The 27,876-nt window shown below is 41.4% G+C and overlaps 1 protein-coding gene across 4 annotated transcripts in view; it reads right to left on the bottom strand.

Moving 5' to 3' along the window:
- The window catches only part of LOC147359467 (uncharacterized), a 47,663-nt gene extending 26,548 nt beyond the window's left edge, over positions 1 to 21,115 (bottom strand). Inside the window, exon 1 of one of the 4 annotated variants that reach the window (XR_015140835.1) lies at positions 20,932 to 21,068. The gene's annotated coding sequence lies outside the window, so the exon portion shown is untranslated. Of the gene's footprint in view, positions 1 to 20,931 lie in introns of all 4 variants that reach the window. The other 3 variants (XM_086336903.1, XM_086336901.1, XM_086336902.1) reach the window with 3 other exon arrangements.
- Between the last annotated feature and the right edge of the window lie 6,761 nt (positions 21,116 to 27,876).

Genomic DNA, 27,876 nt, shown 5'->3' with positions numbered 1-27,876 from the left:
CTCTCTTATGTGTACACCCTTCCTGTACATCTTCAGAACTGTATGCTGAGAGGCACTGAAACACATGAATGAACACATTCAAAGGAGAATTATTCACAGTATCCTCAACTTGGAAGCATTGAGATGTCCACCAACAGCAGGATGGATAAATAATTCATGCAATGGAATATTATGTAGCAACAAAAATGGGATCATTATATACCCTTCAATGTAGAACAATCTTAAAAATCCATGGTTATGGGGAAGAAGGTAATCTCATACACACATACCACATATCTTGTGATTTTATTTAGGGAAAACTTTAATATTTTATTTAAGGATACTCAGTTTGAAGTTAATTATAAACAAAAGGGAAGGGCAACCAGGGGCCTTTTGGGGTTCAGAGAATATTCTATTTCATAATGTAGGTAGTGGTCACATAACTTTTATAATAACTTGTTAAATGAATACATTTATTTATTTAAAAAAGAAAGAATATGATATCCATACAGCCTGCTTTTGGGCAAATGACAATTTCTGAGTGACACAAAAATACTTAATGATGCAGTGTGTTCAAGTATTTAATTTTTAGAATCATAAATACTTAAGACTTTTCTGAAGTTTGATAGTCATTTTTTTTTTACCATAAGTGCTATAGACAGAAAGATTCCTCACAAAATTTGTTGACAATGACAATCTGTTTAATCAAATTTTGTAGAAAATGTGGGCCAATTTCTTTTATTATAACCATATGTATTGTGAAACTAAAAGTCAAGATTTTCCTTAATTTACTCCATTTTCAGTAAATGCCTCCAGGCGTAAGTGGGGCTGAAAACTGGGGGCCTCCAGGCATAAGTGTCTACAAATCAGACTGTAATGAAAGCATTCAGAGATGGTACTTCTTTAGCTAGTCCACTTGATGGCACTAAACTAACACGGGATGTGCACTAATCCTCTATAGACATTTGATGCATTAATGTGTTTTCAATGTGTTTTCATAATCTTAGACCTTGTGAAATCTAAAGGTCTTTTTTGACTTAGAGCTTTGAATACATTCAGTAGGGAAAAAAAGGATTAAAAATTCTTAAAGAATTAAAGCTGGTTTTGAGCATTAAAGAAAGATACATTAAAAGTCTCAGGACAAACAGGGCTTTTCATGTCCTCTTTACTCTTGCCTTTCCCACATCTCCAAATTATGTACCCTAGAAAGAAGAAATAAATAATTTTGGGCTGTAAGATTTTAGAATCAGATCTCATTGGCTCACTGAAGTACCCTTACCATTGCTCTTAGATGGCATGATAGATATACATGCATTGCAGCACTACAGTCTGAATTCTTTTGTGAGGAGAATGAAATGGAGATGATTTTGCCCCCGTGGTCAGCTTGGGCTGACTACCACAGACTGGGGGCTGAAACAACAGACCTTTATTTCTCACAGCGCTGTAGGCTGCAAAGTCTGAGATTAAGATGCTGGAAGACCAAGTGTCTGGTGAGGGCCTGCCTCCTGGTTTGCAGGTCCCCTCAGATGGCAGAGAGGAGAGAAGGGAAGAAGGCTCTCCTGACTTTCTATAAAAGGGCCCAAATCCCATTCATGAGGTCTCCATTCCTATGACCCATTGACCTGCCGTCCCCCCATGCCATCACAGAGAGGATGAGGATTTCAGCACATGGATCTTGGGGGACACCAACATTGTTTAGGACGCTTTGCATAGCAGACACAGGAAGGGGTGGAGCCTCTGCACCCTGGCATTGAAGATGCAGTTTCACAGGCTTAGGCTCTGCAACTTCCTTCTCAGAGGAACATCTTTGTTTGGCTCTTAAAGCAGAATAAGGCTTCTTTGCTATGACTCCTCATCTATAAGCAGTGGGAAGTGGTTCTTTGCTGGTGAAGAGAATTGGGACACTGAAGAAATGGGAGCGGCTACTGCTCCTTTTCCCTGGAGGAGGAAATGGCAACACAGTCTAGTATTCTTGCCTGGAAAATCCCACTGACAGAGGACCCTGGCGGGCTACAGCTGTAACGATGGGGTCGCAGAGTCAGACTAAGTGCACTGCTCCTTTTGGGTGCCTTTATTGAAAACAGAGTAATTTAAGTGGTCTTGACTTTTAGTTTCACAGTACACATGGCTGTAAAGAAAGAAACTGTCCCACTTTTCTCTGAGTGAAATAATTTTGCTTTACGTGTATCAATGTATGATATTGCAAAACAATCAGGAAACCTGTGAGTGCTGCATGGAGCATCAATAGTGACCCTAAAAGAGAGCTATGGGGATCTCTGTTCTTACATTACCTGTAACTGGTCCTTTCCCTGACTTGTAATAAAGTGAAATAGTTCATCTAAGTGCTTTTTTAAAAATCCTGCAGAGAATCCCCCTTCTGTGTGAAGACTTCGGGGTGCTGTTTGCCTGTCAACAGCCTCAGGAGATGGTGGGCTCTGTTTCCGGGGAGACAGGAAGCTTCTGGAGAGAAGGAACTGTGCCTTATGTTTATCTCTAGTCCTGGCAGCAGAAAACCCAATGACTTAGATGGCTGCTCAATAAACATGAATATGACAACTGGATTGTCATTATGTTCAATCTAACATCTGATCTTATATTTCCTTCCTTCCTGTGAAGGTCTGGTTGTCTAGCGTGTCTATATATGAAGTAAGGTCATCCCAGCCTAAAGGTAGAAAATGTGATAGAAAACGAAATGCTTTGTGTGCATACTTTTAAATCTAAATGCTATACATTTTTAAAAATAAAGCCCCACTCTGCACTTTCCTTACCACTTCCTTCCTCTTTTGCTGCAAAGTACCAGCAGTTTTGTCCATAATACTTCAGATAACATTTATTTCCCTCAAGAATTGAAAAAGTTTGTGAGCACTCCTTCAGCATTATTTGACAATAAACTATATCCTGTAAGAAACAAAAAATAAATGTATTTGAACAATAAGAATTTAAAAATAAGTAGGTCTTTTGGACTTAAAAAAACCCAACACAGGCTAAAAAGACACACAAAATCTGATCCTTTTAATCTTTATATTTCTTGAATCATAAAGCATTTGTCAAAATGCCAAAAGCAATATTATACACAGGTAGGATATTAATTATAACCTGAATTCAGGCAGGCAGAGCTCTGTGAACCAAATTTGTGTTCATGCTGCTGCTGCTAAGTCACTTCAGTGGTGTCCGACTCTGTGCGACCCCATGGGCCTATACAAATTCTCTGAAGTATTAGAACAATAGGAAAGGATCACAGGGTATATTTCCTAAAATTTAAAAATATGTAATTTAAAAGCTATGAATAAAAAAATCTTCTGTTTTTTCAATTGAAGTGTAGTTGATTTACAATATTGTGTTACTCTAAGGTGTACAGCAAAGTGATTCATACATATATGTATTCTTTTTCATATTTTCTATCATAAGTTATTACAAGATATTGAATATAGTTCCCTGTGCTGTACAGTATGCCCTTGTTTATATATTTTATATACAGTGGTGTATATCCGCTAATCCCAAACTCCTAATTTACCCCTCCCTGCCCCCTTTCCCCTTCAATAACCATTAAGTTTGTTTTCTAGTCTGTGAGTCCATTCAATTTTGTAAATAAGCTCTATTTGTATATATTAAAAAAAATCCTATCTTTAATGACAGTTTCTCTTGATGTAGAAAAAAATCTTCACAGGCAATATCAAATATTATCATGTGCTTTATGAATAAAAAAATACAATAATTTTATCATATAAGAAAAATTGCTAAGACAATGGTTCATATGGGTCTTTCTAATTTGCTTTAGAAATGTTTTCATATTTTGACTTTAAATGCTGCCTGTTTCTATATTTAAAAAAAATTTAACACACAGAGGAGAAAAGGTATTCATTGTTTGAGTCTATAAACTAATATTTGGTGCAGATAAAAGTCTCTTGTTCAGGACATGTGCCCTCATTGCCTTAGCACAGTGCCTGACACCCAGTCAGAGCTCAATGAGTATTTACTGAAAGAAGGAGCCACTCCACATGGTGGGTGCTACTTTCTCTCAAGTCCTTCTGCTTACTTCCACACTAAAGTCACTGTCCCAGTTCTGGTTCTCATCATCTCTGGTCTGTTTACTGTACTCAGTTGTGTCTGACACTTTGCAATCCCATGGACTGCAGCACACCAGGCTTTCCAGTCTATCACCAACTCTTGGAGTTTACCCAAACTAATGCCCATTGAGTCGGTGATGCCATCTAACCACCTCATCTGTCGTCCCTTTCTCCTCCTGCCTTCAATCTTTCCCAACATCAGGGGCTTTTCAAATGAGTAAGCTCTTCATATCAGGTGGCAAAAATATTGGAGTTTCAGCTTCAACATGAGTCCTTCCAGTGAACACCCAGGACTCATCTCCTTTAGGATGGACTGGTTGGATCTCCTTGCAGTCCAAGGGACTCTCAAGAGTCTTCTCCAACACTAGCCTACTAAATTATCTCTTTGGTTGTTGTCCATGTTTTCTCTTATTCATTCTCTACAATATAACTTTGATTTTTTTCCAAAGCAAATCAGGTCATAATAAGAGCTAATATTTATTAATCCCTAGTATGTGCCAAACTTCACATGCATCACATAATTAAACTCCTGTAGCAACAATGATAAGAAGGCATTAAGGCTCCTGAGACTAGAGATGAGTAAACTGAGGCACAGAGAGGTCAAGCAGAGAGACCAGTCTGGCTCTGGCAGAGCTACCTTTCTGTGACATTATGGGCCTGATAGAAGAGGGTGATTGATGATCTCAATTTGCCTGGAGCCAGTTCAGTGCAGCACTGAAAGTCTGGTGTCCTAAGAAGGTCCTCTGTCCCAGGTCAGTTGAAGCAGTTGGTTACCTTCCACACAGCATAACTTTATACTAGTGTACTTTCATCTCTCCCCTCCCAAGTCCTGTCCTATTTTATCATACATTCTACTTTTCCCTATGGTATAAATCCCATACTACATTCCTAATATTTTTACTTAAATAGTCAATTGTTCTGAAAAGAGATTTAAATAACAGAAACTTCTTTTCTGTTTTCTGTGCTCATCAATCCTTCTTGATTGATGACTTCCCTGGTGGTCCAGTGGATAAGACTCCACGCTTAGACTGCAGGGAGCACAGGTTTGATCCTTAGTCAGGGAACTAAGACCCCACATGCCAGTGTGATGCAGCCAAAAATAGATAAATAAAATAAAATAGGACAGCCTGGTTAAAAAAATCCTTTGCATCGATCCAGATTTCCATCTGGTATTCTTTTCATTTTGCCTAAAGGGCTTCCTTTAATATTTCTTATAGTGTGAGTCTGCTGGTGATGCTAATTCAGCTTTTGTATATCTGCAATGTCTTTATTTTGATTTCACTCTTGAAAGAAAATAGAATGAAAAGAAATAGAATTATAGAGTTACAATTTTTCTTTCAGAATTTTAAAGCATTTGATCTACAGAATTCTTTTTTCTTTTATCTACAGAATTCTTGCTTGCCTTATTTGCTTTGTTTTTCTCCAGTTTTACTGAGATATGACATATAATATTGTATTAGTCCAAAGTGTACAACATAATGATTTGCTATATGTATATATGACAAAATGATTATTACAACAAATTTAGTTACAGACAACCACCTCACAAAGCTAAACTTTTTATTTCCTGTAATGAGAACTTTTAAGATTTACTCTTTTAGCAACTTTCAAATATTTAGTAATCTATTGGTAACTGTAGTTAGCATGTTGCGTATTATATTCTCAAGCTTTTATTATCATATAATTGAAAATTTATGCCTTCTGATCAACTTCACCAGTTACACTTCATCCACCTTCACATTTCTCCTCTGGCTTTTATGAGTTTGTGTTTCTTTTTTTTAACTTTCAGTTCAGTTCAGATCAGTCGCTCAGTCATGTCCAACTCTTTGCGACCCCATGAATCGCAGCACGCCAGGCCTCCCTGTCCACCACCAACTCCCAGAGTTCACTCAGACTCACGTCCATAAAATGCCACATAAAAGTGAGATCATTCAGCTTTCCTGTCTGATTTTTCCACTTAAGCATAAGGCCTTTGAGATCCACCCATATTGTCAAAAATAGCAGGAATTTCTTTTTTATGCTCCCAAAATATTTCACTGTAGACATATACCACATTTTCTTTATCCATTCATCTGTTGATCAACACTCAGATCATTTCATGTCTTGGCTATTGTAAATAATGCTGCAACAAACACAGGACTGCAAATATCTTTTTGAGATGATGTTTTTTGTTTTCTTCAGATAAATATCCAGAAGTGGAATTACCGTGGTTGTATTTTTAATTTTTGGAGGAACCTCTGTACTGGTTTCCATACCTGTTGCACCAGTTTACCTTCCCCCAAATAGTGCACAAGGGTTCCCTTATTCTACAAACCTTTGCCAACATTTACTATTTGTTGTCTCTTTGATAATGGCTATTTTGGCAGGTGTGGGTGATATCTCATTGTGGTTTTGATTTGCATTTCTCTGATGATTACTGATGTTGAGCATCTTCTCATGTGTCTGTTAACCATCTGTATGTCTTCTCTGGAAAAATATCTATTCAGGTCCTCTGCCCATTTTTAAACTAGCTTTTTTTTTTCTAATGCAGTATATGGGTTCTTTAAATATTTTGGGTATTAACATCTTATTAAATATTTGATTTGCAAATATTTTCTCCCATTCTGTAGGTTGTCTTTTCATTGTGTTGAAGGTTTCCTTTGCTGCCCAGAAGCCTTTTAGTTTGATGTAGTCTCACTTTATTTTTACTTTTGTTGCCTTTGCTTTTGATGTCAAATCCAAAAAAATCATTGCTGAAATATATGTCTGAAATCTTACCCCCTATATTTTCTTCTAGGATTTTTATGGTTTCAGTCTATTGTTCAAGTTTTAAGTCATTTTGAGTTGATTCTTTTGTCTAGTATAAGATAAGGGGTCCAGTTTCCCCAACACTGTTTATTGAAGAATTTCCCCGTGTATATTCTTGGCTTCTTTGTTGTAAATTAGTTGACCAAATATGCATGTGTTTATTTCAAGGCTCTCTATTCTCCTCTATTGTTCTATTTTTATGCCTATAGCATACTGTTTTATTACAATAACTTTGTAATATGGCTTGAAATCAGAGTATGATGCCTCCAGATTTGTCCTTTTTCCCAAGATTGCTTTATTGGGGTCTTTTGTGGTTCCACATACATTTTAGGATTTTTCATTCTATTTCTGTGAAAATAAATGCCACTGAAATTTTTATAGGGATTGTCTTCAATCTGTAGGTACTTTTTGATTAGAAGGATGACATTTCAAATTTTATCTTTGGGGTAAAATTCTTCTATTCTTATAAACAGAAGACAGTTAAATTCCTTAGAAACAGGTGAATCCTTTCAGGTCTTGATTTTAATGTTTGTCAGGCAGAATTTGAACAGCATTCAGCCTAGGAATTGGAGAAGGCAATGGCACCCCACTCCAGTACTCTTGCTTGGAAAATGCCATGGATGGAGAAGTCTAGTGGGCTGCAGTCCATGGGGTCGCTAAGAGTCGGACATGACCGAGCGACTTCCCTTTCACTTTTCACTTTCATGCATTGGAGAAGGAAATGGCAACCCACTCCAGTGTTCTTGCCTGGATAATCCCAGGGACAGTGGAGCCTGGTGGGCTGCCATCTCTGGGGTCGCGCAGAGTTGGACACGACTGAGCGCCTTAGCAGCAGCAGCAGCAGCCTAGGAATAACTTTCCTCTCTACTGAGATGTGACCCTTCCAGGTACTCTTCTTGAAGTCCCATGGATATGAGGTTTTCCAGTCTGGCTGGTGGGAACAGGCACTATTCCTGGCCCACTGCAAGTGCTGGACTCCATTACCTCTGGTCTGTTGGATGGTTCTTTTCTCAGTCCCTGAGAGTTCCCTTTTTCCCCATGTTCTGATCTGGACTCAGCTGAATATTTAAGGAGGACCTCTACTGATCTCTCACTGCACAGCGTTCTTTTTTTCTAGTATTGTTCTACGAACACTAGCTGCCTTGGTCTCCCCAGCCTTCAGCCTCATCTCAAATCTAGCAAGTCCTCTGGGTTCCAACCAGACCCCCATCCTGCACCAGTGCCTGGAAAGTCTCTCAGGGCAGTAAGCTGGGACAACTGTAGGGCTCATCTCACTTGTCTGTTTCTGAGAGAACCACTGTTCTTTGTCGCCTTCCTTGGTGTTATGAGCCAATACTTCATACGTATTTGTTTATTGGCTGTTTCAGGTGGAGGATAAGTCCCGTTTCTGCTTCTTCATTGTGGCGGTGTGAGACCAGAATGTGATGGATAAAAGATCATAAAATGTTTGTTCTCCCTTCTTGTGGCTCCACATATTAGCACACAAATTTAGTGGCTGTTGACATGTTTTTGAACTTAATTCAAAATTGTTTTCATTTAGTCAAGTTACCAAACTTTTGTTTATATAGACATGATATAAATGAAAGGGCTGAATGTGAAATGATTAACTACAAAGATTAGCTACTCTACAGGATAAGCAAGATAAAGAACAAGATAAGCAAGACAGCTCTTGGTTTACTTATTAATGTCCATCTTACTAGTTGCTTTACTGGCATTTTGAAATAACTACTTTTAATTGTGCAAGAATACTTGAGGTGATCTGTCTAAATGTGATCTAGCTGGGTAATAAAGTAATTATTTTGAGTGGCTAATATCCATTTACATGGACGGAATTATGATCTATGTAATCTAACTTGAGTTCATCCAGTGTTTACTGTATACATTCTATGTGCTAGGCACTGAGCTAAGTCTAGAGACAGAAATGAATAATAAATAGCTTCTGCCCCGAGGAGCTCAGAGGGAGGCAGAACTGATAAGCAAGTTGACAATGTGGTAAGTACTGCAATTATACTAATTACCGGTTGCTATGAGAGCACAGAGGTGGGGCACCTCACACAGCCCAGGCGAGTGTGATGTTTGCAGGTGGGAAGGTGTAGCTGATGCTGTGGTTGACCTTCTCCCTCCTCCTTCCTTCTTGGAAGAGCCCTGGTTTGATGATTCCCTCTCCTCCTCCCTGGTGGGGCCAGGAAGTGAATGCTCACAAGTCTAACTCAGTCACCGTCAATCACTGTACTCCTATGCTCATCTTCAATGATTGTTTTAGATGAGGGTATGTGACACCCCCAGAAAGAAAATGCAGAAGTAATTCTACAGATGGGTCTCAGGACAGGTTTTTCTCCTGACAGAAGGAACCATTGCGAGGAGAAACCTCTCTTCTGGCTTTGCTCACAGTTGTGTGACAACTTGGGCCTTCCCAGGTGGTGCTAGTGGTAAAGAACCTGCCTGACAATGCAGATGCTGATTCGATCTCTGGGTCGGGAAGGTCCCCTGGAGGAGGGCATGGCCACCCACTCCAGTATTCTTGCCTGGAGAGTCCCATGGACAGAGGAGCCTGGTGGGCTACAGTCCATAGGGTCGCAATGTGTCAGACATGACTGAAGTGACTTAGCACACATGCACACGTGACCTCGTGATATTTGAGTTGTGTCATTCATGTTCTCATCATGAAAGGACAGCCTTGCTGTTCTTCAGAGGACTGAAGAACAGAAATAAGGGAAGCTGTTGGGTCCTTGTTGACATCATCATGTTGCTAAATTACAAAGTTGGAATCTGCCGTCTCTATCTTTTCTTGTTATTTTTTTCCCCTGATGTGGACCATTTTTAAAGTCTTTATTGGTTTTTTTTTTTGGTTGCGAGGCAGGTAGGTTCTTAGCTCCTCAACCAGGGAAGGAACCCACATCCCCTGCATTAGAAGAGAAAGTTTTGAACACCCGACCGCTGGGGAATTCCCTCTTGTTGTTGTTATAATGAGATAATAAATCCTTATTATTTAAGCCACTTTCAGTTATTCCATTATATGAAGTCAAAAGTACACTAACAGATATGGAAGGTTACCCAAAGAAGTGATGCTTGAGTAATGCCGTAAAGGACCAAAGACATTCAATCCTGGAGGATGAAGGAGAGGGAGAGGTCACCCCAGGCAGAGGAAAGAGCTTGCTCAAAAGCTTAGAAACACAAAGCAATATGGAGTGCTCGAGAAAGTACAGGCAGTTCTGTACCGGACTCCTGTTCTGGTAATTCAGATTTTCTCACTTGGGTAGAATGTCTTTTGCACATAGTAGAAATCCAATTACTATTTGTTGCCTGATTGCTTTTATAATGTTTTCTTTAATTATATTGAATTCAGTCCAAGAATGTCTGTTGATGTGCCAGGAATTTTACAGGCACATATGGTAGAATCTGACTCTTGTCTGTGGCAATATTCATCCCAACTTCCTTTTAAAATGCTAAAAACTAAAAACTACACTTCCCAGACTTTGCTGAGAGGGTTATGATCTATTTCCCATCAGTTAGATACAATCACTAGGACTCTGACTTTAAAAAGCATCCCAGTGAGGAGAGAAGAATGCAAGGCATCGTGTTGTGGGTGTGGAAGTGGCAGAGACGCTGTGTACATAGGTGTGCTCCAGGCTCCCCAGGTTTGTAGAAGAGACAGCAGTCACCTTCGTGGCCCACGTGGGCTATGTTCTATTGGTGGTTGTTCCCACAACCTCAGGGACAAGTGGCGCTGACCAGAGTCACCTTGCTCTGGGATTACAGGATTACAGTCTGTATAGCAACGACTACTTTCCACAGCACTTTAAAAGCACCTCTCTTGTGTGAAGTTAATAGGGCTTCTGTGACACTCATAGGGCTTTAATATACGTTCTTTTGACACAAATAGAGGCCCCTAGGAAGTTAAGTGAGCTAGAAATTATAAAATAGTGATGGTTGAGACTAGAATTCAGGTTTTATGACTCCTAATCTAGTGCTCTTTCCTCTCAGTGTCATTTGGAGAATGGGCTGTTCTACAGGGACCCCTACTGGAATTATATCTATGCATCACTGAAAACTTGTCATATGGTCAGACCTTTCTAACAGAGATGCTGGACCCACTGACGTGTAGGTGAAAAGCTTTGTGGCCTATTACTGATCATCTGAACCGTCCCTTCTCACTTGAATAGCACGTTTAATGGAAACCCGTCCCCTAAACGAGAAGTACGTCATGTTCCTATTCACCTCCTCCACTACCTTCTTAGAGATCATTATGTGGCTCCATCATATAATGGAAACACTTATATTGACAAGGAAAAATGAAAATCTGCTCTAAAAGTTCAAATTCTTAATGTGTGTTTGATGAGAAGATACTAAAGCAGTGGTGATAAAGTTTCTAATTGCACACTAATGCAAATTTTCAAGAAAAAAGTGGCTTAATTTTTTCATATTGTGCTTTGTTTCCTCAATAAAGAGATATTAAATGTTTCTCTTTCAATTTCTAGAGGTGCTAAAGATAGCTATAATAAATGTTGACAATGGGAAAAAGATGTGAGCAAAATAAAAAGAGAATATGTAGGCTTATGCAATCTGAATTCCATAGACCAATCCAGGGCTCTGCCAGCTCCCCACATCTACCTATTCTTGCAATGGGAATTGCAGAGAGAGACCTTTTAGCTGGAAGATAAACATAGTATTTATTTGACCGAACCTTTTCTAGGAAAAGCAGACTAAGAAGATGCAAGTGACTTTCTCCTTCCCCTATGCTATTTATTGGCTTCTCCACCTTCTTCCATTTCCTACCACTCCTCTTTTTCTTCCTCCTTCTCTTTATGTATGAGATTCATGCACAATGAATGAAATAAGACTCTTGCTCAGGGCAGGTTAGGAAATCTGCTGACACTCTAATAGTCACATATGTATGAAAATATGAGAAGTCATGGCAATTTCATTATGGATGCATAAATTAACTACTTGTCTGTGTCTTCTGGCCTCTGCTACAAGGAACATTTTCAGTGGTGGTGGGGTTGTGAAGGAAAGGGTAGAAGTAGTGAACATATACTGAAATTCACCATAGTTCAGTTGCTGTGCTAAGTATGTATTTTCTCATTAAAATATCACATTAGCTTCTGAGACAGTTACTATTATTATCACTATTATTTGACATATGATCTACATATGATTCGAGTTACAAAATCTTGACTGAGATCAAGATTAGACAGGGGGTTTCAGACTTGTGAAGTCTCCACATCTGTGCTCTTTATCACAAAACTAAATTTATCAAAATGAGGCTGCCTAACAAATTGGTTCCAAATAAATTCAGCAAAGTTTCAGGATACAAAATCAATACACAAAACCCAGCTGCACTTCTATACACTAATAAGAAACTATCTGAAAGAGAGAAACAGAAAAAGCAATCCCATTTATAACAGCATCAAAGGGAATTAAAATATCTAGAAAAAACCTTAACCAATGAGATGAAAGACCTGTACACTGAGAACTGTAACACACTGATGAAAGAAATTGAAGAAGACACAAATAAATGGAAAGATATCCCATTTTCTCAGATTGGAAGAATATTGTGAAAATGTTCATAGTACCCAAAGTAATATTATTAATACAAGTTCAATGTAATTCCTAACAAAATCCCAAAGCCAATTTTTTTTTACAGAAGTAGAAAAAAATTCAAAACCTTAAATAATTAAAGAAATCCTAAGAAAGAACAAAGCAAGTGGCTTTGTTTCTGATTTCAAGTTACCCTATACAGCTATAGTAATCAAAACAGCATGGCAGTGGCATAAAAACTGACAGATAGATCAATGGAACAAAATAGAGAGCCCAGAAATAAATCCACATGTATGTGGTCAACTAATTTTTGACCAAAATCACACAATAGGGAAAGCACAGCCTCTTCAATAAATGGTGCTGGGAAAACTGAATAGCCACATGAAAAAGAATAAGACTGGACCATCTTACACCCTCGACAAAAATGAACTTGAAATGGATCAAATACTTAAATATAAGACCTGAGACCACAAAAATCCTAGAAGAAAACACACAGAAAAGCCCTTTGACATTGGTCTTGGCAATTATTTATTGAGTAAGACACAAAAACACAGGCAACAAGAGCTAGAGTAAGTGGGACTATATCAAACCAAAGAGCCTGTGCACAGCAAAGGGGAAAATATCTGTGAATTGAAAGGGCAACCTACCAAATAGGAAAGACCATAAATAATAGGATTACTATCCTAAATATAAAAAGAACTCAAGTACTCAATAGAAAAAAGTACTGCCAGCACTGGGACACCAGAGAGGAAGTAGAGAAATATCTGGACCTCTTATTTCTCCTGCTAATGCCTCCTACTGGCAGATCCACTGGCAGGCAAGGAGCTTCAGTGATATAGTCCATAGGGGTCACATTCTCCATGAAACGTGCAGCAGAATAAGAAGTCTGCAATAGGAGAGGCTACCTGTCCATGCTGAGACCTTTCCTCAGGCCCCAAAGAAGATACAGTCAGTTTAGTTTATGAACACTTACTTAGGATAATTAGCCTTGGGTCTCCATAACCAGACAGCTTCTGCGAATACACTTCCGTTCTGGAACTGTCTCTGTATGATCACAAAAAATACTCCTTCCTGGGCACAGGTGTAGACTTGCCTCTTTCACATACTCATATCTCTGACCACACCAGATATGAACCAAGACAAGGATGTCTCCTTAGATGTCTGACGACCTGGGAGCTAAGTACCACATTCCTCCTTCCAGATGAATTCCTTTTTTAGAACCAATTCTCCTCCCAAGAGATAAATTCTGATTCAAACACTCTTCTCTATGTGCTAGACACACCTTGGGTCAAACAACCAGGACTCACCTAACACAGGACAAGGCACAGAGTCAGACCCAGGTCTGTTCTGTAAATCTATCCACTCATGAATGTGTGAAAACCCCTTTCTAGCACTTTTTCTGTCCCCTCATCTATTCCAATCCTTTCCCCATACACTTGATAAATAAGGAAAATTGGAAACCAGGACATCAGAGCGTGTTCAATTTTTGACAGATTATTGCGTTGTTCTCAGTACCAGATTGGCTTTCCATATCTCAGGGATAATAAATGTTAGTCACCATCCCCCTCTTACACAGCAGGTGAACAATTTCAGGAGAAAGGCTTCCCTCACACTGTGCTCCTTCTTCCAGTAAGCGTTCACTGTTTCAGACATTTCCCTGAGAACCACAGCAGAGCCTCTCTATAAGAAGGCAGTTCTCAGGGGGTTATTTTATCAGACTAGACAGCCACCATTCACTCTGTTTAACTGTGTAGTTATTCAACACTGAAATTTCCCTATCCTTTTTCATGTTGATTGAGCATAGCGTAATTAAGGGAGAATAAAAGATACCTGACTTATCCAATTTATATGTCTACTTTATCTAAACTACACAGTCACAATCGTAAGAAAAAACAGAAGATGAAAGATATGTATGTGTATACAGATATACATAAAGTGGGGGGGAAAGAACCAATAATTTGGAGCACCAAGTTTAAAGCTTAACTCATTGTTTCCTTAAGAACCTATCTAACAAAACAGGATGAGCCACAGGAGTGGCTTTAGAGTGAGTTTAGAGTGTGTCTCTGTACTCCACTCCACGCTGGGCTTAGATATGGTTTGATTGACTGCCTGTCCTGTGGAGGAAAGATGCTATTAGATTTCATTCCTCTAAAGATATGCTCCTTCTTTATCACAAATTCCAAGGTTGGCTTTTACCATGACTTCTGGAGCAACGGTAGAATGTCTCTTAACTCTGACGGTTTCTCTGTGTGAGTGTAATGTAACAAAGAGGATAAACCAGATCTCACCCTGTGTCTGCAGTTGGCTTAGTTTGTCATGGACAAGAATGAGAGAAGAATTCATTGAGTCATTGCCTAAAAATTCCTTCTGGGCCAAGGAAAGGAGAGTTCCTGGCATGTTACTTTTTATTTGGGCTTCCCTGGTCGCTCAGAGAATAAAGAATCTACTTACAATGCAGGAGGACCTGGGTTCAATCCTGGGTCCAGAAGATGCCCTGGAGAAGAGAATGGCACCCCACTCCAGTATTCTTGCCTGGGAAATCCCATGGACAGAGGAGCCTGGCAGGCCACAGTCCATAGGGTTGCAAAGAGTCGGACACAACTGAGTGACTAATACTTTTACTATCTTTTGCTTTTTGTTTGTACTTCAGTTCAGTTACTCAGTTGTGTCTGACTCTTTGCGACCTCATAGACTTCAGCATGCCAGACTTCCCTGTCCATCACCAGCACCCAGAGCTTGCTCAAACTCGTGTCCATCAAGTTGGTGATGCCATCCAACCATCTCATCCTTTGTCATCCCCTTCTCCTCCTGCCTTCAATCTCTCCCAGCATCAGGGTCTTTTCTGATGAGTCAGCTCTTTGCATCAGGTGGCCAACATATTGGCGCTTCAGCATCAGTCCTTCCAATGAATATTCAGGATTGATTTCCTGTTTCTACGTTTTCTCCAGATGACTGCATCTCTACCCTGCTGACCAGGCTTACCATAGGGACAATGTGGGTGGCAGTAAAAATTTGTTTTGGGGTGAATTCTCACCTTCCTCTGCTACACACCCAGCTGCTGCTGCTGCTGCTAAGTTGCTTCAGTCGTGTCCAACTCTGTGCAACCCCATAGACGGCAGCCCACCAGGCTCCCCCGTCCCTGGGATTCTCCAGGCAAGAACACTGGAGTGGGTTGCCATTTCCTTCTCCAATGCATGAAAGTGAAAAAATAAAGTGAAGTCGCTCAGTCGTGTCCGACTCCTGGCGACCCCATGGACTGCAGCCCACCAGGCCCCTCCGTCCATGGGATTCTCCAGGCAAGAGTACTGGAGTGGGGTGCCATTGCCTTCTCCGGCCACACACCCAGAGATGGTGGTAAATGTGTGTGGGGAATTTTAACATGACCTGAAATCAGTCCCCTGTTTCAGTACCAGAAATAATAGAAAAACGGGCAGGTTAACATTCAGCCCTATGGCATTTTTCTAAGTCAGTTCAATAAGCAAGAACTAGTTTCACTGCTTTAGTCAGAAAGTTTTCTAGGAAATATTTTTGATTGGTTTTAAAACTGTGGAAAGTTGAGAAACTAGCTTATCTCTCAGAACTCTGGAGCTGACCAGCCTCAACTCAGCCACACTCCTGATTTGTGGGATGAGAATGTCCATGTGTATAAAGCTTCTGAGATCAACCATTTTCAGGGTAATGGTAGCACAGTTGTTTATATCAACACACAACTCACCCAGTTCCAATTATCACAATAACTGAGCCACAATATGGCTAGCCCAGATAATTTAGCATTCCTATCAAATTAACCTTTAAGAGTAATTTAAGGATGCTGTGATTGGCCTCTGGAGAAGGCAATGGCACCCCACTCCAGTACTCTTGCCTGGAAAATCCCATGGACGGAGGAGCCTGGTGGGCTGCAGTCCATGGGGTCGCCAGGAGTCAGACATGACTGAGCGACTTCACTTTCACTTTTCACTTTCATGCACTGGACAAGGAAATGGCAACCCACTCCAGTGTTCTTGCCTGGAGAATCCCAGGGACGGGGGAGCCTGGTGGGCTGCCGTCTATGGGGTCCCACAGAGTCGGACACGACTGAATCGACTTAGCAGTGATTGGCCTCTGTGGCAACCAAGAAAAAGACAACCAAACTGTGACTGACTCAGCTGAGCCCTGTAAGCACTGCAGTAAAGCGCTGCTTAAAATGCCCATTTGCAGAAAGGCACACATGTTGGCAGTTGGCCGTATTAGCCTCGCTCAAGTGCAGAGAATTACATAGTTTCCTTCAAAGTCATTAGGACTGCTAGCTCCTTCTTAATTAAAATAAACCCTAACTCAAGTCACATTCACTTCAGCAGTCTTTGTTTTTCAGTCAATTAAGTCAGGTTTTTAACATCTAAATTTTCCACACATACTCTCTAATGAGTTTCATTTTTATTCTGCTTTTCAAAATTCAGATAGAAAAAGCATTTGCATTGTTATTAATATGCTTTTCAAAAAAGTGCGTTTCAGTTCATTTTGAATGGCCATACATTTTCCCCCAAGTTTGGGTGGAATCTTTCTGCATCTGGATTGTCACATAGACCAAATCAGTGTATGAATCTACTTCCACAGCTGTTCCAAACATTATCACCACCATCACCATCATTAAACTCCTTGCATTACACATGCGTAAATAATTTGAGTAAAGTGAACTTATTTTTAACACATAGAAGCATACTCAGAACCCAAATTTTGTTTGTTACTTAAAGACCTAATGGACTATCAGAATGATTTTATATTAAAGTTCTTATATTTTGTAAGACGAGCTATAATGAATCTTACCAATGAGGCATTTGTAAGAATACAGCAATCCTTTTCGTGGATAATATTGTTTGGCTGTATTTTGATTGTGTTATTATTATTTTTTTGGAGAAAGAGGCAGAGTCAATGAAATTTATTTTCAGATTATATCATCTGCTCAGGGTTTGCTGTTTCTACACTTTCCATATGAAGTATAACATTGTGAAAGCAAATCCCCTGATTCTGTCTCGGCACTGATAATATTTCACCTAAGATACAGGGAAGCTTTTTCTGTCTACTGGGGCTAATGCAGATCATGAATAATAGACTACTTGGTGGTTCTGGAAGGCTGAGGGCTTCTTTCCAATTCTGCTGTTCAGTACAGGTTCTCCCATGTGGAGGGGTGAAGTGGGGCCAGGAATGAAAAGTCCTAAGGCAATGGCGTGGAAATTCTCAGCGTTCCCTTAGTCTCCCATTCTTAGTCTCCCATGAAACGTTCAACATTTCTCAGAAATTTAGCCTCTGTTATCATCCATTTGACAACCAAGAACACATTTGTATCCAAAACTTTGATAGTTCTGTAATCTTCTCATCAGTTCTCCACTCACCCTCTCCTCAAATCAGCAAATTACCCTCCAGCACCACACAACCCTGACACTGCTCCAAACGGAGACTGTCTTTTCTAGTACTGTAATATACAATGTCGTTCCAGTAAATGTACAACCAAAGGACAAAACACTACAGACGCAGAGGGAGAACAGGCCCAATTTCTTTTCTTTTTTCCCCTCTTTTGGCCCTGTCACAGTCTGTGTGGGATCTTAGTTCTCCCAACCCACTTCAGTAGTCTTGTCTGGAGAATCCCATGGACAGAGGGGCCTGGCGAGCTACAGCCATGGGGTGGCAAGAATTGGACACCGCTTAGTGACCAAATGACAATGATGACCAGGGATTGAACCCATGCCCCCTGAAGTGGAAACACTTAAGTGGAGTCTTAACCACTAGACCGCCAGGGAAGTCCCCAGGAACTACTTCTTAACGAGGTCAAATCATAGAATTTCCTGTTCATGATCAGAGACTGCCAGACTGCCATGTATCTGTGCTACCCCTTATCTGGGCCTACCCAGGTAAGATGGGCTTTAGAACTCTTGAACCTGAGTTCTCACCTGCAAAGTAGCCTGATCTTGGGGATAAGAAAAGGTCTACTAAGAGTGGTCTAGAAGCAGGACAATATATCCACTCTGGGTGGGTGCATTTTCTAATTTATAAATTGTGCTTTGATAATAATTCTGCAATTCTCAAGGCAACAAAAATAAATATGGCTTCACTGGAGCTGACTGGCCTCACTGTTCCTGAGATTCCAGTCACCTCCATGGCGAGGGATTTGAACTTGAGGAATGCCATTCCAGAGCTGGTGCTGATGGCAACCCCACCCCCAAACCCACCATGGAGCAGTGGAGCAGAGAGGCCAAAGGGCAAATGGTGAGGGGAGGGGCAATCCCATGTTTGTTTAAGTCATTGATTTTTCATATGACAAACTAGGCCAACTTAGTAAAGCTATTTGAGTATATCAGCAGTGGTTTCCAGAAAGTATTGTTACCACAGATGTTACTGCAAGATAATCAAAAGAACACATCTAATTTGGGGATGTAGAGTACTTATTTCTGTTGCTGATTCTATCATTTGAAGCTTTCAAAGCTGAAAGCTTTCATGATTAAGCACATATTATTCTCCTGGAAGATATTTCTTTTTTGGCAGATAAGATAATGGAACAGATCCACTGTTTGTCAAGAGGAGTTACTATGTCATTAAAAAGCCTTTAACACAATGTTTTTTCTCTTTTCCAGGCTGGTTGAAAAGATTTGAATGCAAAAGCACAGATATAACAATAACAGTACAAAACCTAAATTGTCCATGGAAAAGCTTAAACCAACTTAAAATTTTCCATTTGCCAAATGCTCTTCAGGCAATTTAAATGTAATTCAAAACATGCACTCAGTAGCCACAGATGTGTGTTGCCTCAAAATGTTCTTTGTCTTGGTTGCATACATCCAATTTCTTTCTAAAAATTGTCTCCATTACAGCAGGAGGAAAAAAATACCCAAATTCAATTACAAAATTGATATGATTAAAGTCTTTTTTTGTGTCTTACTCCTGGAAAAGTATTATCGCCACAAAAAATCTTTACTTATTTTGTTCTTTAGGACTTAAGAACAATGCCAGAAGGGCCTTTTGCAGTGTAACATGAGTTCATTCAGTACAAAGAGTTCTGAGTTCAAGGAAATGCTCTGAAACACCACTGCTGCTGCTGCTGCTAAGTCGCTTCAGTCGTGTCCAACTCTGTGTGACCCCACAGACGGTAGCCCACCAGGCTCCCCCCCAGTCCCTGGGGTTCTCCAGGCAAGAATACTGGAGTGGGTTGCCATTTCCTTCTCCAATGCATGAAAGTGAAAAGTCAAAGTGAAGTTGCTCAGTCGTGTCCGACTCTTCGAGACCCCATGGACTGCAGCCTACCAGGCTCCTCCGTCCATGGGATTTTCCAGACAAGAGTACTGGAGTTGGGTGCCACTGCCTTCTCCTGAAACACCACTAGCCCTGGGAATAGGGATGGAGAGGCTTCAATTTTTGCTCATGTGTACAGCCAAGGCCATCAAAACATAGTGTCTCCTTGAGCATCTTTCAGGAGATACTCTACTGCTAGGAATCACCCCCGCCTTGTCAGTTTCCTCCAACACTGAAGTCTTTGGATTAATTTACAGTTTCACTTTCACTTTTCACTTTCATGCATTGGAGAAGGAAATGGCAACCCACTCCAGTGTTCCTGCCTGGAGAATCCCAGGGATGGGGGAGCCTGGTGGGCTGCCGTCTATGGGGTTGCACAGAGTCAGACATGACTGAAGCGACTTAGCAGCAGCAGCAGCAGCAACATAGTAACTGCAATAATAATTGACAGTTTATCATAAACTTTAGAAGATGCCTGAATAGGGAAAGTTTTGAATCATTTCTGGGACCTTTCAGAGGTGAGTCACGATTCATGATTGGTATAGACCAAGAAGTGTTTTTCCCATCTAGGCCCTGTGCTCTACAGAACACTTTAACCAGTGTTCTCCCTAGCAAACTGGGCTGCTGGGTATGTGGGTCACCCTCCCCCCAATCCAGAGAAGGGTCTAGAAAGAGAGCTGGCTCTTTGGGGTGATTCTCTTCTACAGCTTCTGGGGCCTCAGGAGAGTGAAGGGCCCCTGAAGCGTCTGGGGCACCCCCACCTGTGTCCCCCACCCTGACTTGGAGGAGGGTGGTGACTGAGACCCTGCCCTTGGCCTGGGTGGAGACTGGCAGGCTTTGGAGTGAGGGTGTAACTTCTCAGAGCCTCAGGAGCTCAGAGGTGGTGAGAGGTTAGTAGTACCAGCCCTCAGGCCTGTTAATTCCATGAGTTGCTACCTGCAAACACTCAGCCCCAGGCCTGCCCTGCAGGGACCCTCCATGCCAGGAGCTGCGGTGGAAATGGTGTCTGTTCTAAGACATGAAAGGGAATGTGGGGCATGGGTTGGGGGGCTGGGGCGGGTGGACCCTTGCTGCAAAAATGTTTAGCAAAATCCCCATGAAATGTAACAGTGGACAGTTTCTCCCCTCTCAACTCCTGTGCAACTAACACAATGGTTCAGTTTGACTTGTCAAGGCCAATGCTGGACAAAAATCACCAACTCTTATCCCCCCTAGGTCTCTGTTGGTCTTTCATCCTCACCACAGAGCTCATTAACAATCCCCATGGGATAAAGCTAGAGCCCAGATAATAAAGTCTTACCTTGTTTTTTCCTTTGTCTTAGTTCAGCTTTATTTGCTCCTGGGATGCTGCGTGGAGGCCTTACCCCAGGCTCTTCCCTCTGGAGTTCCTGGTGCCAAAGGGAGGCTATGCCATCTCCACTCAAGATGGCGGCATTGGCATCTGCGAGCTGAGTGCAGCAGGGCTGCACACGGCACCTGGATCCAAGATGGCGTCAGTGAACTGAGTGGAGGGGCCTATGCCAGATGCCGTGATTTGGGGCTGTGAACGGCACAGCTCTGTCTTTCCCTGGAGAACACCACCCCTTACCGCTCTGACCTCTAAAGCAGCCTCTCCCGCAACCTGTGTCGGGGAAAGCCTGTGCTCCAGCCAGAGAGCTCCCACCTGTTCATCCTTTAACCAAAGAATATAGCCTTCCTTTGCTTCTAAACCCAGTTTTGGTCTCCTATTGCTGCCGACAGACACGGGGCAGGAGGACCTTAATTGGGGCCAGAGTGGAAGGGGCGGGTCACACCGTCTTATTGCTGCCGACAGACACGGGGCAGGAGGACCTTAATTGGGGCCAGAGTGGAAGGGGCGGGTCACACCGTCTTCCTTTTGGAGCCGGTCTCACATTGGGTAATGCGAAGTTTATAAACGAAGCAGTAGGTTTGCAATTCCTTCTCTCTCCTCCCATGGGATCTCTTCGTAAGCTTTGTGCAAACACCCTAGTGGTGTCCCTAACAAGCTCAGTGTTTTTTAGGTGGTATCGTTTGTGCAGGACTGACTGCTTGTGGGAAACAAAGCTGGGATCTGTGGGGCACGGTGTCCCCAGAATCCCGGACTTCCTCACATAAGCTGTGCGACTCCCTACCTTTGATGGAAAAACGTCCTGCCTGAGAAGGCGCTCCGCGGTGTCAGTGACACACATCTCTTAGGGGGCTTTCTGAATTAATGTGGCCAGGGAAGGCCTGCTATGGCTGTGAAGACCCCCGAGACTGTGTGAGGGTGATGGACCTCACTCTGCTGTGCGTGTTGACTCACAGTGACCTGTATCTTTGACATTATTACTAAAGCTTGAATCCACAGGCATAATCCACAGGCATCTGCGCAGAGTCTGAGCCTGTGTGCTGTCCTGTAGCAAGGTGAGCTCTGTGGACACGTTAGCCGTTTTCTTTTTCTCAGTTGATTTCTTAGTTCATTTACACTGTTGTGTTAGTGCCAGGTGTAAGTGGTTCATATATAGAGTATTTTTCAGATTCTCTCCCATTATAGGTTATTACGAGACAGCGATTCTTAAATCACTCTGGACACTACAAAGGAAGTACAGTGCTAGATATTTAAAATTTTCCCTCCTGATATTTGTTGAATAAATGGAAAATGAATGAATGAAGACTTAGTCTTCCTATAGTCATAGGAAACACCTGAAGACATGAAAAGAAATGGAACACTGAAAAATGACCTTTAACAGTGGATTTGCAGGGAGAGAGGGGAGACAAGAGGGTCAGGAAGGTTCTGGAACTCTTCAGACCTAGAATCCTGTTTGTCTTGTAAGGATTTACTGGAGCAGTGTTGGGGGGGGGGTAGGGGGTGGGGAGGGGAGTTTGTTAGCTCTTTTAAAGGATATGCCAAAATGAAATTTTCTGGATTAAAGTTAAGGAATAATTTGCATGATTATGCCTTAACCTGAGCCTGCAAAACATTTACTGATTTGCCTGAGTGCAAATGAAATGGTTGGATGGCATAACCTACTCAGTGGACACAAGTTTGAGTAAACTCCGGGAGTTGGTGATGGACAGGGAGGCCTGGCGTGCTGCAGTCCATGGGGTCACAAAAAGTCAGACACGACTGAGTGACTGAACTGAAGAGTGCAAATAACTTTTAAAAGGACATTTTGTGGAAGAAAACAACTTAATACAGTGATAGAGAGATCTCTTAGAAGAAATTTTAGAACTTAAAAAAGCATGAGTCAGCCAAGACCTACTGAACATATTTTGGAATTACAGATTCCTGGCAGTGCATAATAAGCCAAATCATCGTACCAAGACTCCATCTTAACTTAGAATGGATTCTCCATTCTATGCAGATCAAGATTGGCATCAATGAATGGGATATTGTCGATCTTATTGGAATAGACTCGGGGGAAAATAAAACTGTCACATCTGTTCTTTTCTAAAGCCCTGTGTACTTTCTACCTGACAGAGGAAAAATGCATGATACTTTCAAGCTTTTAGGCTGCAAGAGAGAGATCCAGCACAGACCTCACTGAGGACTGATTGAAGGTTTAAGATGTTATATTTGGACTTACAAGGAAACAAAGCTAAACTGATTCTTTGTAAATTAGACTTAAGCAAAGCAATCAAAACCCTCCCCCAAAGAAAACATCACTGTTATGTTCACATCTGTTTTGTTCACCTTCATATTTTAGCTCTATTGTCTGGCAAAGTACTTGATATATAATTAAGACTCAATAAATATTTGTTGAATTAACATACGGAATGATCAGCCTAGTTACCTTTCCTCTATTGCCTTAAACTTAAAATATTTGTGATCATTAGAAACTTTCTGCATCCAGTCAATCTTTCTGTCCTTGGGCCCTATTATGTGAGAACGAAAATGAGAAGGCACATTTGTTTGCTGTTAGTGCTGTGTTTGTGAAAATTTCCACAGAGCACACAGGATTCTGGGCTGTGTGGTGGGAGCTACAGGCTAGCAAACTTCAGAGAAAGATATTTAAGGCAAGCAATCTTATAATTATGTTAGCAAAGATTTGTAAATAGAAAAGAGCTACAGCCTGCCAAAGTATTTTTAAGAAGAGACATATTGTCGATTTGTTCCACATTTAACAACTAATATAAACAAGAAAATTCCTGCCTTTTGTCATGAGTCAGACATTCTGTCCTCTAGAATAACAGCAACTTCTTTGGAAAACACATCTGGTTTCTGAGCCCAGCTCTGTCCATCAATAAAACAGATGGTTTTGAAAGAGAGACCAGAAGGCTGGACCATGGATTAAACTCAGGCATTTTTCCAAGTAGAATTTCCTTCTTGGTAATTGAAAGCTTGAGATCTTCCTTGAATATTGAAACTCTATTTCATGAGTTTATAATGTGGCATGGAATATTAAGACTTAGAAATAGGAGTAATGGTGAAAACACAGAATGTGTTGTCTAAATTTAAGTCCTTAAGTTCACAATTTTGGCTGCTTAAATCTTATGCAAGCAGTGTGCAAGGAAAAATGTCATAAAAATGCACAAGTCGAAAATTACATTCTGACTTCCATCTTTAGGTAAATGGCTTACCATTTCTGGTCTTAATAGCCACATCTTCAAAGTAAAAGTTAGGCAGGTGATTCCCAAGGCTCCTATTAGTCTTAGAATTCTATGACTCATACATACTCAACAGAATTCTGAAAGGTAAAATCTTTCTGAAGGACTATACGTATCCAATATATCAAAAGCCCTAAAAATGATATTGATTCCATAATTCTGCCTTCATAAATACACTCTACGGAAATAAATGGACACATGTACAAATTTGTATGTAAAAGGCTATTGCAGAGTAATTTACAATAAGAATTGGGGGAAACAATAAAAATATTCATCCAGAGATAATTCATATATAAATGTATGATGGTATATGGTATAAGCTTGAAAAAAAAATTTTCTACATCATTCTCAGCACCATTTTCTTCTTACTAACTGGCATGACTGAAAAAACAAAAAACAAAGTACTGTGGATGGCATTTGGGAAATGACTTTCATGGTGAGCAGCCTATGAGTCGTGAGCGGGCTTTTGGACGTTCTCCACACTTGGGACTTTAGCAGAGGGGCGATCGGGGTAGGACCCTGCTCTAGTTGTGACATCTTGGGATTCCATGTTGAGGCAGGAATATGGGGAAGGAGCTATGACCTCTCATGAGATTCACTTGCTGGACTGCCATTAATGCTTGGGAGCGGCCTGGGTAAAAGTAGAGGTTCAGGTCGCATGGTATCTAAAAAACTCAGCCTTCAGTCATAGTTTCTGTCAATAACCAGCACCAAAGGATCCAGGTGTGTCTTCTTAGGTGGGCAGAGCAAAGACAATGGTAGGATTCAGACGGGGGTTCAGGAAAGAGGCCTCCCCATTGGAAGCAGGGGTTGGGATGGGCGGGATTCAGGAAGAAGGAAGAAGTTGCCAGAGTGGGGGAGGAGCTCTGAGAGATGGGTCTCTGTATTATTTCCTGAGACTGGGACACATGGGAGAGAGAGGTGTGTGGACAACTGACTTCAGAAATCAAATCTGATTTGATTCAACTAATGAGGTTCAACTCAGAACCTCATTAGCTGTGTCCTCAGTCCTAGCTGACTTAATGGAGACGGCATCTCCAGGCTGGGTCTCAATTAGAAGATGTCACAGGTAGGGAAGCCTGGTGGTGGGCGGGGTGATGAGAAGGTGTGATGCTGTGATCCTATAATGTGGTTTCTGTGATCTTTGCTGCTGCTGTCATGATGCTCCAAGCTCGCTAAGTTCATAACAGTGAGTCTATTCAGAAGCCAATCCAAGGACACTAATGAAGCCAAGCAAGACCTGGTGAGATGATGAATTTGCTGGCCCATTTTCAAACACCACCATGTTTCTCAGTCCAATAAGGTTTCTCATTTTACAGTTGTTCTTGGACCATCATGTAGCAGCAGTGTGCCTTTGGAGGCATCTACCAAATGGGCTTCCTTTGGTAGTCTAGTGATCGCCTAATTCGACAGGCATCTATTGAATACCCTCCATGTGCCACAGACAGGACCATGAGAGAGATGAGTCTCATACAGCTCGTGAGGTGCACTCTCTACTCCGTAAATGCCTGGCTGACTCTTCTCCTCTGTGTCCCACGTGTTCTGTGCAGAACCATCTCTTCATCCCATACTTGGCCTCATCTGCAGCTTCCCACGTTCACTGATACAGAGATCCAAGAGATTTCACTATGTGGCCCAGGACAATAACAAATGCTAGCAATGACGCAGCACTTAAGACAGGCTGGGCCCTTTCCTAAGATTTCATGTTATTAAATCACAACATCCCAATGAGGCGAAGTATTCTTATTATTCCTACCATTTGCTCAAGGTCACAGTTACCAAGTGGGAAACTGGGATTTGAACCCAGACTGTCCCATTTTAGAGTACAGGCACTGAACAATTACTCCAGCTTATCAGTGGGGGTTAAAAGAAGTCTCGACCACGGAGGAATTTATAACCTGCTTGGGGATGACAAAGCTGAATTGCTGAGATCAACAGTGGTTGACAGAGCACTATGTGCTTAGACTGTAAAAGTTGTAGAAGCTGAAGAAAGTGAGTTCAGTAGCAGGGAAAGGCTTATTGGAGAGTATCTTGGAAAGCTAATAGGTTTGGGGAGATAAAATTGCAAGGTGGGGTGTTTGGTGGCATGGCAGTTAAGAGCAAGTGGGGGGCACTGCCCAGCGCCCTCTACAGGCCAGTATCTGGTACCAGGCACTGGGTCCCAGAGGAGGGTGCAGGCAAGTTAGGATGTGATTTCTCTTTTTTTGCCCTCAAGGACAAAAATATTTCAGATGAACATCTTTTATTCATGCCGTCCTATTTCTGAAAAGCTAAAAGTAACCTAACAGGGCCTTATCAATTTTAGAGAAGAAAATCTTTCCTGCAGAATTTTCAAAAGCTGGTTGGCTTATTTAAATTTTTAAATATTTGAGTTTAAAAAATAGAATTGCTGTTATATTACGTTCAATATATATTTTTATCTGTAAGAAATTATTCCACAGTCAGGACTAAAGTAATTATTACCATTGGGGTTTCCTTATTAAAAAACATATTTGAACTTGATCTCTACTTTAAACATCAATAAGAGACACTAAACAGTTGTGTTGGGAAGATAAAGTCTGTTGTGATGATACCAAAGCATCCAGTGTGATTTACTGAGGGAAAAACATACCAATGCTGGTGTTATCAAAGTCAAACAAAAGAAAAAGTAACATTTTTAAGGTGATGCTGAAGCTGAAATGCCTGTACTTTGGCCACCTGATGAGAAGAACTGACTCATTGGAAAAGACCCTGATGCTGGGAAAGACCGAAGACAGGAGGAGAAGGGGACGGCAGAGGATGAGATGGTTGGATGGCATCACGAACTCAATGGACGTGAGTTTGAGCAAGCTCTGGGAGTTGGTGATGGACAGGGAAGCCTGGCGTGTTGCAGTCTATGGGGTCGCAAAGAGTCGAACACGACTGAGTGACTGACCACATGCCAGGATTTCTATTAATTTTTCATGCACTGTCTGCTTTTATAGTCAGAAAACCTGAGAAGGAGACGTATCCCTATTATACAGATGAGAAAAGTGAGGTTTCAGGTTATTTTCTCCAAATCACATGTGTGGTAGTGAGAGCACAGACTCTAACCCAGCTTTCTGCCTCATGGCCCCCACACTGTTAAAAACCACAATGGGTTGAGTCCCAGATGCAATTTGGCATGACTCTGATGACACCATGGCTGCCTCCCTGGTCAGCACCCAGCCCCAGGGTTCTCTCTTGCTGTGTAGACATGAGTGTTTCTGGGCAGTGGGTGAAGCCTGTGGTGTGTAGATGAAATAGCTGGCAGACTGGCTGTCATATTCAGAATTCTCCTTGCACTCTTTGCTGTCATCCCTGGACATTTAACAGCTTTGCCAAGGTTGCAGACAGGAAACCCAAGGCTTTCTCTTCAGCCAGAACCCTGCCTTCTCCTCTGTTGGACTTTTCCACTGGATCTAAGTGAAGCTCATTTCAAGATGTAGCCAGTAGACAAACAGGTCTATCTGGAAGGACATTGCCAATTCCTCTAACTCTTCTAGTAACAGAGACGGGGCCTGTGTGTATTGTATAAGAACTGGAAATGTGGGAAGGAGCCTGGTTGGTTCAGGGTTGTGCCTGCAGCCCTGCAAGTCTGCTCCCAGCCACAGGGCTCTGCAAATTCAGAGCTCCTGGAAATTTATTGTTTGATTTGGCC

The sequence above is a fragment of the Bos grunniens genome, chromosome 14, assembly GCF_055505025.1.
Source record: "Bos grunniens cultivar Pamir isolate PY7600 chromosome 14, Bosgru_T2T1.0, whole genome shotgun sequence".
Lineage (NCBI taxonomy): Eukaryota > Metazoa > Chordata > Mammalia > Artiodactyla > Bovidae > Bos > Bos grunniens.
This window is presented reverse-complemented; position numbering and strand designations above follow the sequence as displayed.